The sequence below is a fragment of the Accipiter gentilis genome, chromosome 15 (assembly GCF_929443795.1).
Source record: "Accipiter gentilis chromosome 15, bAccGen1.1, whole genome shotgun sequence".
NCBI lineage: Eukaryota > Metazoa > Chordata > Aves > Accipitriformes > Accipitridae > Astur > Astur gentilis.
In genome coordinates this window covers 24,833,135-24,846,430 of record NC_064894.1, presented here as the reverse complement: position 1 = coordinate 24,846,430, position 13,296 = coordinate 24,833,135, and the positions used below count along the sequence as shown (strand labels likewise).

Sequence of the window (13,296 nt, the reverse complement as noted above, 5' to 3'; positions counted from 1 at the left end):
ATTTAATACAGCAATTAGAAGTCCCCTGCAATACACGTGACTTTCAATGATGTCTCAAATATAAGCCTCAAAGGAAAAACCATAATTTTCTTTTGATTTCTGGAAACTTAAAGGGGTCTTGCAATGCCAGAGTAACAGGTCTGTGTTTCCTGCAAAATTTAAAACTCAGGTCTCACATACATTCACCCAAATCACAAATGCATAAAAGCATGGGTAAAAGCAGATGCAAGTTTGGGGACCTAAACTGGATGGAAAAGCAAAATAACAAAACCTATCTGAGTGTGAGCTCTTCCCAAAGACCCCCGGCTGTGCACAGTGAGCAGCTCAAGCGCTTTGGTGTCTCTGCCTGGAAACAGAGCTCCTTTCTCAGAGCTCTGCACAACATCCACCTTCTGAAATGTCTTCAAGGTGGGCTGCTTTCTGCGTACTATGCAACACATTGTCCTTTTGCACGCTGCTGCAAGAGATACTAGATGAAAGGTGCTACATGTTTTACTGAGAATAAGCCATGTGAAACTGCTCAGAGCAAGACAGGAGCCACAGTTACATGCAAGATTTGCTATTGTTGATAATAGTCAATGGCATACTCCACACACATGACCAGACAAGTTTCTCAAAATAACTGTTTCTGCATAACATCTACACCACATGCAGAGGATGACACACACGTGGAAGGCACATGCCGCACTAACACAGAAATGATGAATACTTCAATATCAACATGCAAGAATTGTTTTACACTAGCAATGCAGCTTGCATCTTTGGCATGCTCTTACTTCCTCAGGGTGAGCAAAAGGCTGCTGCAAGCAGCCCCTTAATTCAACACCAGCTTTCCTTCTACTTTGTCAGCTTTGAATAGTGTTCTCTCTCTCTCTCTCATCTGAAACACTTGGCTTATAAACAGTCTAATCCAAAAAAGAAGACGAAGATATATACTGTCATTTACAACTGTGCATGCTAATCCCCAAGCAACATCTAATGACATACAGGAAAGCTGGTGGTTAGACTCACATTAAGCCTCCCTGTGTAATTACAGTCAGTTAGAGGACAAAACTCAAGAGCAAAACATTTAAAAAAAAACAAATGGAATGATCTTGGGCTCCTGCAAAGGCATTTAGCAGATACCAAAATGGTCATAAAGGATATCTTAAAAATAGGACTGTGGATGTAGACTGCACATGTTGTCTGGTCATGTGTGTGGAGTATGCCATTGACTATTATCAACAATAGCGACATGTTCCATAGTCTTCCCAGCCGAAAAAATGCCTCTTCACTCATATACAAATTTGTTTCTCTGTGTTTTGACACATTTGGCATAATCACCATGGTAGAAAACAATGAGAAGACTACAGCATCTATCAGCTGTCAGTCTCTATGTTTTCTATACGTCTACAGATGTATTTGGAGATAATCCTGCTCTATAGATAGAGCAGAATTTTATGTAAAGGATCTTCCATCAGCCTCCGTCTTACAAGAATAAAGACATGTAGTGGCCTAAATATTTCTCATCAAAGGAGGTAAATGGAAAGAAATGGGGGGAAAAGGGATTATGGTTGATAGTAAACGGCATACAGCAGCGAGGGGGAAAAATGGACAAAAACTCCTAAGTGTCCTGCACAACCAACAATACCATAGCAAAATGAGGACTTTCATAAACTGATGATTCAGCCCAATTACAGCTAACCAGACTTAGCACCCATCACAGCAATGGGTGCTGGTTCACCAATACAACCACTAGCTTTAAGCATACTGTACTATAATGTGGCGTAAGTTCCCACTGAAAAAAAGACAAACTTTTCATTTCTGATAAGCAGCAAAAGAGGACAAGAAATGACCTGAAATCCTGTTTCCAAAGTGTGCAGTTGAGGTTTTTTTCCACAGAGACTTCTTTCTAGCATCTTAACTGCATGAATGGGAGAGTTTCTTAACCAGGGACTAAAGTAGTTAACATTTCAGATCACATCTAAGATCACACATATTTTTAACTAATAATTTTACAAAGAAAATAAAAAGTCTCATGCTATTTCTATTTTTACCCTTCTGCCTGTAAAGCCACTTGCTTCCGTTATCATGATTTTTGTACAAAATAAAATACAAGGTATGAAATGTAATTTGATAAAAAAAGCACAAAACTTCTGTCTGTAAATCAATACGGTCTGAAAGGTTGTTACAGGATTAGATACCACCTTATAAGACTAGAAAGGCAGGATTCTCAGCATTCAGCAAAGCATTCAAAACCCTAGCAGACTGAGCTAGTAGATTTTGTATTTCTCACTACTGCTGTTGCATGACATGATCAAAGATGCACACAATCTTCAAGGCTTTTCAAGCTTTTGCCAGAGGGAAAATTTCAAAGCAGACTTCTCCCTGTCTTGTAATACTAAATGGGCTGGGCAGGAATGACATTTACACAGTTGAATCTTTATTATTTTCTCTTCCCTAAAAACAATAGGAGCAATAAGACTTCCTATATTGGATATATTCCTATAGGTGGGTGGAGAACAGGCATAAAAGTCACAAGGACAAAACACTGTTTATTAGAAGGCTGTATAAACCTCTGTTAGCTCTGAGGTTTTCAAGGTGATACCTTCAGCATAAACACAAACTTCTTACGAATTTAAGCTCACTGGATATTTTCTAAAAGTTGCCATTAGTGATTTCCTTGATAACGTGTCTTAGAAGAGCTGATTTCCCCAGACCAGTGGAGGCTGTGTGGGACCCCTCGGAGCCCACGAATGCTGTTCACCATTGCTAGCAGGGCTGCTGCAGGACGATGCAGAGCGCTCCCTGACAGAGCTTTCTGCCCCAGCTGATGGAGAGTAACATGTCAAGCAGGAATCTCCCCCACCACTGAGCAGTGCCCTTCTTAATTTTTATTTTGAAAGGGGTATTGTGATATAGCACTGCAGGCATTCTCGAAACACGCACTAATGCATGATCTTCACACTAGTTTCTGTTCTTGGTTTTTCTGGATTGCATCCCAGGCTTTCTTTTATCTTTAGCTTAGCAAACTGATTAATATAAATAACTCAATGTCCAAAAATATTCAGCTTTGGTAATCTGCAATGAGATCTCTCCTCTTCTTCATGCTCTTTTATATGCAGTTTCATTATGTTCGTGCCAATGAGCATTTAAGCGAGAGGGAGACATAATGAGAGATGAAGAACTAGAGCAGTGTGCTTATGCTATGAGGTGGAAAAAGACACTTGTGCCTAGAGATCCATACCAAACTCTTACTGAAGATATAACTTGCCTATATGCAAAGTATGTAGTGCCCAACATAAAGTTTTACAAAAGGCACAGAGAAATGTCCTAAACAAATCCCATAATAATTAAATCTTCTTGATACCGCAGCATCCTATATCACACTTGCATGCATTCTGTCCTCCATTTACTTTCAGCAACCTCCACTGTGCTTAGCTGATAAAATAATCTCCCAAATGATTGTAGCTCTAAAATCTATTAAATTCATGAAGTATTGATGAAGCAGAATTAATGTCGAGAGAATTACATTAACTGCCTCCCTTCCCCTGTATTTCATAAAAGAAACTCTAGAAGTAAAGCAGTGCTGTGGCTGTACTACAAAATACAGCACGCTCACGTCAGGAAAATCTACATCCATCCACACACCTTAAACTCTACCTATAGATGTCTTTATCACTACAACACGTATTCATTTAGTACAACACATATTTATTTAGTAAGTCTTATCCACAGAAATGGCCTTATCTCATGCCCAGAACTCATGCTCTCTATTCTTTTTAATCTCAGGTATGATCTGTGTCTTACACACGGCACATCATACAAACCAGGCACCGGGTAAGAGCCCTGCCTCTCTCTGCAGCATTCCTCACTCCCTGCGCTGCAGGGCTCATTAGCTGTGGGTTGAGAGCATTACCTACTAAGACCCTGTTGCTGCCTGATTATAAACTTGGCACAAACAGTCTCAAGTTTGGCAATATTCTCTATGCTGGATGTTTGCTGGGAGATTTTTTTTTCTTCCTTGCTTTGTTGCTGTTTTGGATTTTTGGCGTGACTTCAGCCAAATTTTTTCAAGCTAATTCTGAAACAAGACATGGGAAACTGGAGTGATTTGTTCATGTTAAAAGCTTCTGGTCACTCCTTGAACTGCTCAAGAGGTTTTGTGATTTGGACCATAAACTTGCAAGGTGCCAAGGGAAAATCTTTGTATTTTCATCTCTGCAGAAAACTCCCAAACATGACTAAATTACTAACCTCTGAAAAAAAAAAAAATCTCCATTTGCATGAGCTCACTAAGGATGCTTCCTAGCAACTAAATTCCCTGGAGATCCCACCTACAACGCCCCAGGATCCCTCTACCAGCTGGATGGGACCCGCCTGCTCCAAGCTGCACTTACACTTTAATATAAAATAATCAGAGCTGGACGTGAAACCAGGTGCAAAGCTGTTCTGTATCTAAATCTGAACTCATAATGGGTTGGACGGTAGTGGCCCTTGCAGTGTATCACATGCATGTTATTATTCAGTTCTCTTGAGGGGAGGGAGGGGAACAGAAGGTACGAGAACATGCCAGTGGGATGGAACAGGAGTTTCTGTATCAACTGCACAGTGACAAAAATACCCCGATGAGCATACAGAAAAGAGCAAAGTTGATGTAACACTCCCTAAAGCAACATCTGAATTTTCAAATTTAATGCTTTTCTTTCAACAGAACACTTGAAGGGCTTGTTACCTAGATTAAAAAAACCCAACCAATTTACCACTTGCAAAATCTTATCACAGATCTTCAAGCTGCTGTAACATCATGATCTACTGCAAACATCTCTGCCATTGAACCAGCTAAGAAAGCTGGGAGGTACAGCTGCATGTAGTGCTCTGCTCCATCTGCTGTCCTAACTGTCCTTCCCTATTTTTTCTCCAGTGGCTACAGCAAGAGGGACATCCAGATGGATGGCCCACGGACCAGCCATCTTTTGCTGAGCAATTCCAACAATTGGATCACCTCAACCTCAGGGGAAAAAAAAAGAAAAAAAGAAAAGCTATACTAAACAGATTACCAGGGAGATGTAGGAAAACACTTGGGAAAACAACAGAGACCGAGACACAAAGATCTCTTCTGCAGGAGACTGGAACGTAACCTCCCTGTGTAGGGTTATCTGATTTAATAAACTGAACACAAGTATAACAATGCTTCACATCTCTTAAGAGAGAAGAGTAAATCCAATCTGGTCAGGACTTGAGATGTGGTTCTGGGCAGGGGACAAGCCACATTCCTTAGAAATCCTATGGACCAGATTTCACATTTACCACACCCAGCGGCACCAACATGCACATCTTTCACACAGGCTAGACTGGAAGAAAAGAAACAGACTAAATTGAAGGAATTACAAGCATAGCATAGCAAATCTTGGTAAACCCCAAGATATTTTAAAATGCTCAAGCATTTCCACATACTTTCCTTCCTAAGGATGCATGATAATCTTCAGCCCGTAGGAAGAGATAATGAAGATACGCAACAGAAGCACATTATGAGGTGCATCAGTGACCAAATTAATGACTGGAAAACTAAAAGCTATTAGAAATAGGACCAAAATGCACCAGGTCAGCCCTAATTACAGAGAACAGCTAATGATTCTGGCAAAGCCTCTTGTGGGCATGGCAGAATACAGGTAATAAAGCAAAAGTTACAGCGGGTTATTTTTGCAGTGAGAGCACATATTCCAAGCTCTTTGCAGATAATACATAGTTGCTCTATAATACTTTATGTCAGAAACCTGACAAGTGTGAAGAATCACCAAGAGAAATTCAATAGCATTTCTGGTAGGCATCAAGGACGTAAATAATTGTATCATACAAATCGGACACCCAGGAATGCAGAGGGCATCACAATCTTTCTAAAGGCAAACAAATTTAATATGTATAAAGACACTGAAAATTTGTTTTTATATAATTTCTTAAAATCAAAGCAGTCACTACCTGCTAATTTTTTGTTTAAAACAAGACAAAAATATCTGACCATCCTTAACGGGAAAAAACCACAACAAAATACCAGATGAGTGTCTTAGCAGCTGAAATCCAAAATTTCCACAACATATCTGAGCAACTAGAAAAAGCTGAAACCATTGTTTAAGATGTGCAGTTGCTTCTAATCTACAGAGAAGTGTGCAGACAGAAGCACAGCATCTCAAGATTTCAGCTGAACCATCAAAAAGCCCTCAACTTGGGGAGGTATCCCTGCCTAAATTCAGAGTGAAAAGAGCAGTGGACTTCCAGACCCTGTGGTATACATTCAGCTTCAAGGCCTGTGTTTGAAGCATTCACAGCTTTCCTGGAAAGAGGATATCTATAGGAAGAGGACAAGCACACAGTGGCACACCTGGCACAGGAAGATGCAGATCAGGTTTACGATAGAGTAGCTCCTCTATCCGCTTCACAGCTTGACCCTCCTCTGATCTTGATGGCTGTAACCAACTACAGGGTCTAGAAGGACAGGGACAGAACTCCATACTGTACAGCTTTGAAATACAAAAAACTCTTAGGAAAGGCAAGAGTTTCAAGGGGAGTTTGGACTGGCAAAGAGCAATCTGAGTAGGGACAAAAATAAAACACAGATCACCCCAAGGTTTTTTGTCCTACATCAGCCATGCTTCTTGGAACTCCTGGCAGTTGTGCAAGTGTTTGATGTGGAGGGATAGCCCTTCCTTGACGGCCTGCTAAATGCTGCGCTCAACGCAAGACAGGTCAAACCCACAGTGCCATGCAAATATCTGCTCTGACATCCACAGGGCTGCTTTACAGAAATCTCATCAAAAGAGGTCTCTTCTCACACTGCTCAGAAAGATATCATCAGCTTAGCTGAGGGAGATTTAAATTCACCCAAGATTTCCCTCCCAGCATTCAAGTATATTTCTCCAATCAGCTCTTAAAACTACTATAAATTTTTGATCTGGAGGCTGCATGACCTTTTCTAGGACTTTGATACAAGATGAATAAATAACTGCTGAGCCTCTGAGCTCAGCTGCTACATCCAGATAAATCCAAAAGGTTCTCTTGATGTCCAGTCCTTGGATTCAGTGGGTTAGGAACAGAGACTGGGCAAAACTGTTTCCTTGTCTGATATTTTTTGTAATTATTTTTAAACTCTCTGGGACTTTGGAATGCCATAAACACACCTACAGTGGGGTCAGAGATATGTCAGAGATCCTTACAGATGGGAAACTCAAGGTACCTGATTATTCTACCTCAAAATAAGATTTTGCAAACAGTTTGAAGTGGGAAGAGGGGAAGGAACAGCTGTGAAAACAAGCAAAATTTGCAGAGCCTGTTTACATATTATAATGGCTTCAGAAATACAACATTAAATTCTAGGGCAAAATCCTGGAGCATGGAGTGGTACAAACCCAGGTCCAGACTGGCTTGAAGAAATTCCATGATTCTTACAATGCAGCAGTGAGAACTGTCTCTTTTCATTGGCTTATATCTCTAAGCAAGTCAGGAGAACAGGTAGTTTTCAGGAGCATCAGTTTGTCAGCTAACCTTCTCCCAAGTTTTGCGATTCAACCAAGTCAAGCAGCCATGCTCTCCTAGTCTGAGCATGAACTATAGGTTGAGAAACATTGCCCGAGTAGAACCTCTGTGAACCAGACTATGGGTTTTTTTCACCCCACTAGCAAATTTACTGCATCTGTGTGACCCCACATTTCCTTGGAGCCACAAGAAGCAGCTTCCCCAATTTTGGGGTCTTCTCCAAGACTCCTCTCTCACAGTCAGAGAAGATATAAAGTCCACACTGATCATCAGTGAGCAACAACAAGAAGCAACAAGGAAGCGCTTTTTCATTCTGAGGATGGTCAGACACGGGAGCAGGTGCCCAGAGAGGCTGTAGAGTTTCCAGCTTTGTCATCCCGTTGAATTTTGAAAATCAAGGCCCTGAGCAACCTGACCTAATAGGATCTATTTCAAGTGGGAGTTTGGACAAGATGACAACTGGCAGTTTTTTCCAACCAAAATTATTCTATAATTCTAAGAAACAGACTTCTTCTGTCTCTTTCCTCTTGCTGCTTTTGAACTATGCCCTTTTATTAAGGCTACCCATGGAGACTAGGCTGGTGTCAGCTGATGCATCTCTGAAGGGAAATTAAAACACAACAATCTGACTACCAGGTCTGCCGACAAACTGTTTTTTTCTTGGTGTTACATGGGATCACTATTTCTGAATTATGACTCTACTCCTTGACCTGTGAGCGCCATATCTTTGTCACACCCCACACAAAGATCAGCCAATCTGTAAGGACGCCAGACAACTTTTAGGATCAAAGTATCATTACTATCACCAAAAAGAAAACTAGATATAGATCCTATCCTCTTTTGCAGTAACAGAAGTCAGCACAAAATCTCGTGGACTAATGAGCTCATGCTGCTGGTCTGTGGCTCATCTTTGGCCTTACAACTAAATTGTAGTTAAATAATTGTTGTTAGCATTTCCCAGTATATGGATATAGATGCAAGCTTACAACATGCACAATTGCCAGAAAAGCCAAACTGTAGAGAGAAAATTGCTTAAAAGAATGAGCTACAGTGGGGTTTACCCAGGTACCGCTGTGCAGGACTTTTCGTGCATTTGGGCCAACTTTGTAAAATTCTGATCTTGGTTATCTTATCTTTTCTTATCTTTAAGACTATACTTCTGCAGAAGGCTAAACATCTACATTTAAACATCTGCTAGCTAATCCAGATCTTTCTGTATGATGTAACAACATCTGTTTTTTTTAAGTGGCAGAAAAGAACAAGTGTTCTTACAGAGCCAGTCTTTGATTTTCAGTTTTCTACCCTGCAGGCTATCCGACTCTGAAGTCTTCTGCCAGTGGAGAGTAAGCCAGTTTTCAACTGCAATCTGCACATGCTGGCTGAAGAAAAAATACCAGTCCAATACCCTGCTTGGCCAAGGGAAAGAAGGGACACAATCTTCTGCTGGCAATTTTTCCTCAGGGCGATGCTGATTGATTGGCACCAGCCAGAATTGTATATATTGACAGTGTCCTAGAGGGAAAAGCAAGATGAGCCTAAGAACTGCTTCAGATCTGCTGCTTTTTTTTCAGGTTGGAAGAGTTTTCTCTGGATTACTTCCCACTAGTTGGGGCATGTCACTAATTACCTCCCATTCTTCTCTGCCTCCTTCCCCTCACAGCAGCACAGCTCAGCAGCAGAGACACATCACACACGACGTGCCGTATTCCCACAGCACCGTAGGACCAGAAGTCTGTAGGAAGCTGGTGCTCTCTGGAAGTGTTGCGCACACGACAACCGGAGAAGCAGCAAAGCTTGTCATGTGGGATGGAAAAGAGGCGTAGGAAAACTGGTACGGCTCACAGGAGCGCTATCTCCTTATCTCCCAGGCATAAGCAAACCATCCCGGCTCCATGTGGTGGCTAGAGGCAGTTGTGCCAGCCAGACGTTCTGGGAATGGATGGAAAGATTTCAGAGTGACCGGACACCCCCACCACTTCAGGAAGTACATGCTCCCTCTGCATTATTTTTGCTCTTGATTTTTTATACCACTAGCATGCTTTTTTGTTCCCCTTGTTTTTAAATTAGGCCTTTGTGTTTCTTCTACTTTAGGTTTTAGCTCAACTACTCTTCAGCAGAATATAACAGCTACAGACACAATAAGCAGATGCCACTGGAGCAAATGAAACTATGTTCCTTGCCCTGAGGCCTAGCATGCTGGTTTTTGTCAATGCTTCTCATACTGCGAGTCTCCATACCGGAGGAAGAAAAACACATATAATCAACTACGTCTCTGTATTTCCCATCAGGTAAAAAAATTAAGACTGAAAAAAGCTAAAACAATCTTTCTGAAATTCTCATTGGAAACCAAAATTGATCAAGATGGAACCACTTACCAGAATTTCCCCCCCAAACAGAGCAAGTTTACATTCACCACATTTCCTCAAACACGGCTTGAAAACATGCCCTGTAAAATGAAAGAAAGGAAAAGAACAAATTAGTGACTGGAACACTGCAAATTACGTTACACTTCTTTCTCACTCTGCTAGCATTTATCACCAAACTTCCACCAATTTTCCTGTTTTAGGGAAGAAGGTAATTGGATGTGAACATTCACAACTAATTATTAAATTCCACCGGTATTATGCAAAATATTAAAATAATTGCAGGACTCCCTCAGACTGCTCAGACACATCACTGTCACTGACACAACAGCTATTCAGACTTCAGGGAGACAAGGTCAACAACATGAAACATGCAGCAGCATACAGCAAGTGTGCCAATTATTTTAGATCCAGCCCTAAAAAAATTGGTCAACCCAGTATCTCTTAGTGATTTTGCTTTAACAAACTGCTTTTGAAATACGATGCACGTATGGGTCTCGACAGCCTCCTTGTTTGAAAGCTACACAAAGGAAAAAAAAGGGTTTGTGCCACACTACATTTTTAGACTATATTAATTACTCGGCGTTCTCTAGAAGAACAAAAAGGGAGAAGAAGTAAGTCAACGCAATATCCAGTTTGACACACACTAGGGCCAGTTTGAAGAAGATGGAGAGCAGAAGTGACAAATGCCATCATTTTGCCAACCCTGAGAAAATTTCAAATGACAACTATTCCTCATTTTTCCTTGAGGCAAAATTTTTGAAAGAACAACTCACAGAGCACAGACTAACAGTGATGTTAAAACGTTTAGTTTGTAAACTTCTAGAATATGGAGGAGCTATGATTCTGCTGGTGTTTGGGTTTGGGAGCGGTAACTGTACAGCAAATGGAGATGGACACATGTTTCAGTGCCCAGGTGTCCACACCAGCAAAGCCAGACTGCATTTGAACTGCTTTAAACTCCCATTATCCCCCAAGTACGTGGCTGAATTTTCCATGAGAGAGGCATCTGTGAAATTACTGCTGGATGAGTAACTTTACCGCTATACACAGATGACTTGGAGCCCTGCATTACTGATCGTGGCAACCTGCCTCAGCTGCAGAAGCAGCAGACCTTTGGACCAGCACCTCTCCTGAAGGATGCTGTGGGCATCCACAGGAAAGGAAGGGTGAATGGCTTCTTAGGTCAAATTACTTTTACTGGTCATGGTTACATGAAAAGTAGCCAGGAAAATAAAATTTCTATTGAAGAACCACGAAATAAATCCTCCTTAAAACATGGCAACTGGATTACACTGCTCTAAATCCTGATTAGGAAGCAGACCTCTGATCTCATAAGGCTGAGACTTAATTTTGGGTGGAGAGTTCAAAGTGGAGAGAGAAGAAAAGAAATAACTCATTACAAATCAGAAGGGGCTGTTGTGAAAGATTCCAGGAATAGACATTTTTAATCACAAACTTACAAACCAAAGCATCTTCTCCCCTGCTTGCTTTCTTTGTTCAGTGGTTGAGAAAAAAACCCTGGGCATATCAAGGAATAAAGAAAAAAATAAAACCCAACACCTCCTCCTGCCCCAACACCTTTTGTACAGCTTGGCAGAATTTGTGAAAACACTGAAAAAAAGATGGGTATTAACTGCTTTGCTCAGGTTCAGGGAAGGTGGTTATTATTCCAGTGCCATCCATTTCCCTCCCTAGCTTCCAGGCATTTGGCCTGGAAAGAAAAAATCAAGTCAAGAAGCTCTACTTCTGCCTCCGAACTAATTGGATAACATCTGCACGCAGAAAAGTTAGGAGCTTAAGAGACGAGCCAGGTCCAAAACAATCCAACAGCACCTCGACTCCGGATTAGCTCATTATTTTCTTCTACACCAAGAGACTGATTTAATAATTTCCCCAGAGAAGTGACAAATAAGGGAAACTCTGTACTCCATGCTGCCGGTCCCATGAATACTTGAAAGACAGGGGCCAGCACTGCTGCCAAAAGGGGCCAGGCCCCCCCCCCCCCCCGGCACTGGTGCGGAGCTTCTGGATGCGGCCCCAGCAGCTTTCCCTCCCTCACCCCAGCACAAATGCCTGTGCAGCAAACTGGGCTGGGGAAGCAACCGGGATGAAAATGAACTGGGTGAATTCTCCAGCCCAGTTTGCAAAGTAACTGGGGAAGGGGGGGAAGCCTGTGCTGGCACGAGGGAAAAAGGGAGGAAAGGATGGACAGGCAGAGGTAGGATTTGGGGAATGGCAAGTCTGCTTATTTGGCTGCAGTGTTAGTTTCAACCAACAGTAAGATTCCACTCTTACAGTACTGGATTGCAGGCAGCTGCCTTAATACATGCTGAAGGAGCCTAGTCTAAGCCCTCCATGAAACAACAAAAACTAGTAAGAGGGTTTAAATAAAGGGGTGTCTAGTTAAATCTGAGGCAGAGATATGATTTACCACATCTCTAGCCTTGCAAGATCTTTTGAACTTCGGGGGTGGCAGGTAGAAAGCTTGAAACTTTTCCAGGGGATGCTTTTTGCTTGATTTTAGAAGATGATGCAAACATGCCCTGTCTTTCTGGCTACAAAGATGAGGTATTTGGGGGTAGAGCAGGGAGGGAGGGAGAAAGGAAGCAAACATTTTTTTGCTGCGAAACTGGGTGCAAGGGCTGGATGTGGCTTGCAGAGGAAACCAAAGATTATTCACTCTTTCTTTGTATTCAGTCTAGGGTCTGTACAGAACTTGGTTTTAGCCTTAATGATTTTCATTCTGCCTAAGCACGTAGGAGGAATATTCCTTTTTCTTGAGGGCTTCAGATAATGTTACTCATCTCCAAATTCTGACCAGCGCTTTTCAGAAAAGCTTTGCTGACTTTGGAGAACACAGCATAGGAAATACAAAATAAATTAATACAGGCTTCGAAGCACACCAATTTTGGCTTCTTTTGCAATTAGTATAAGAAACAGAAGAGATGACAAAAGGTCTGTCTGACCAGAATTACTGGAAGAGAGCTTGCCTTCCCAAGTTTCTGTGCTTGGGAAAAATGAAAACCTGGAGGTAGCCATCTGACTATTCAGTGAAAGGTGCACTTCTTTCAGATAAGTCTGTTTTCACAAATAGTTCTTGTAACAGAAGGCATTTACCATAAAAGGCTTTCATTTGCTTCTGTTATGAAGAGTTGGCTGCAAGTGTACAAAGGTATACCCTAACATCCAACAGGCTGCTGGCACCAACTGAACGGCATATAGTAAAAGTTTACGTTTATTTGTTACCCCAGCCAGGGAAAGAGTGGGGAAGGAAGAGCAGAAGTTGCAGGCAAAGGAAATGTGTTGAGAATGAAAACCTCTTCTGAAAAAATTCACATTGAACTCCCCTTCTGCTTGCCATATAAAATCAAATACAGAATGAGGATGTTTTAGAGTACGATCAACTGAATAGTATTAGATT

At 41.6% G+C, this 13,296-nt stretch overlaps 1 protein-coding gene across 7 annotated transcripts in view; it reads right to left on the bottom strand.

Annotated features, from left to right (window-relative positions):
• The window catches only part of FYN (FYN proto-oncogene, Src family tyrosine kinase), a 140,612-nt gene that overhangs the window by 70,128 nt on the left and 57,188 nt on the right, over positions 1 to 13,296 (bottom strand). For all 7 annotated transcript variants that reach the window (XM_049817872.1, XM_049817877.1, XM_049817875.1 and 4 more), the window contains one exon: positions 9,885 to 9,955. The gene's annotated coding sequence lies outside the window, so the exon portion shown is untranslated. The remainder of the gene's footprint in view (positions 1 to 9,884; positions 9,956 to 13,296) is intronic.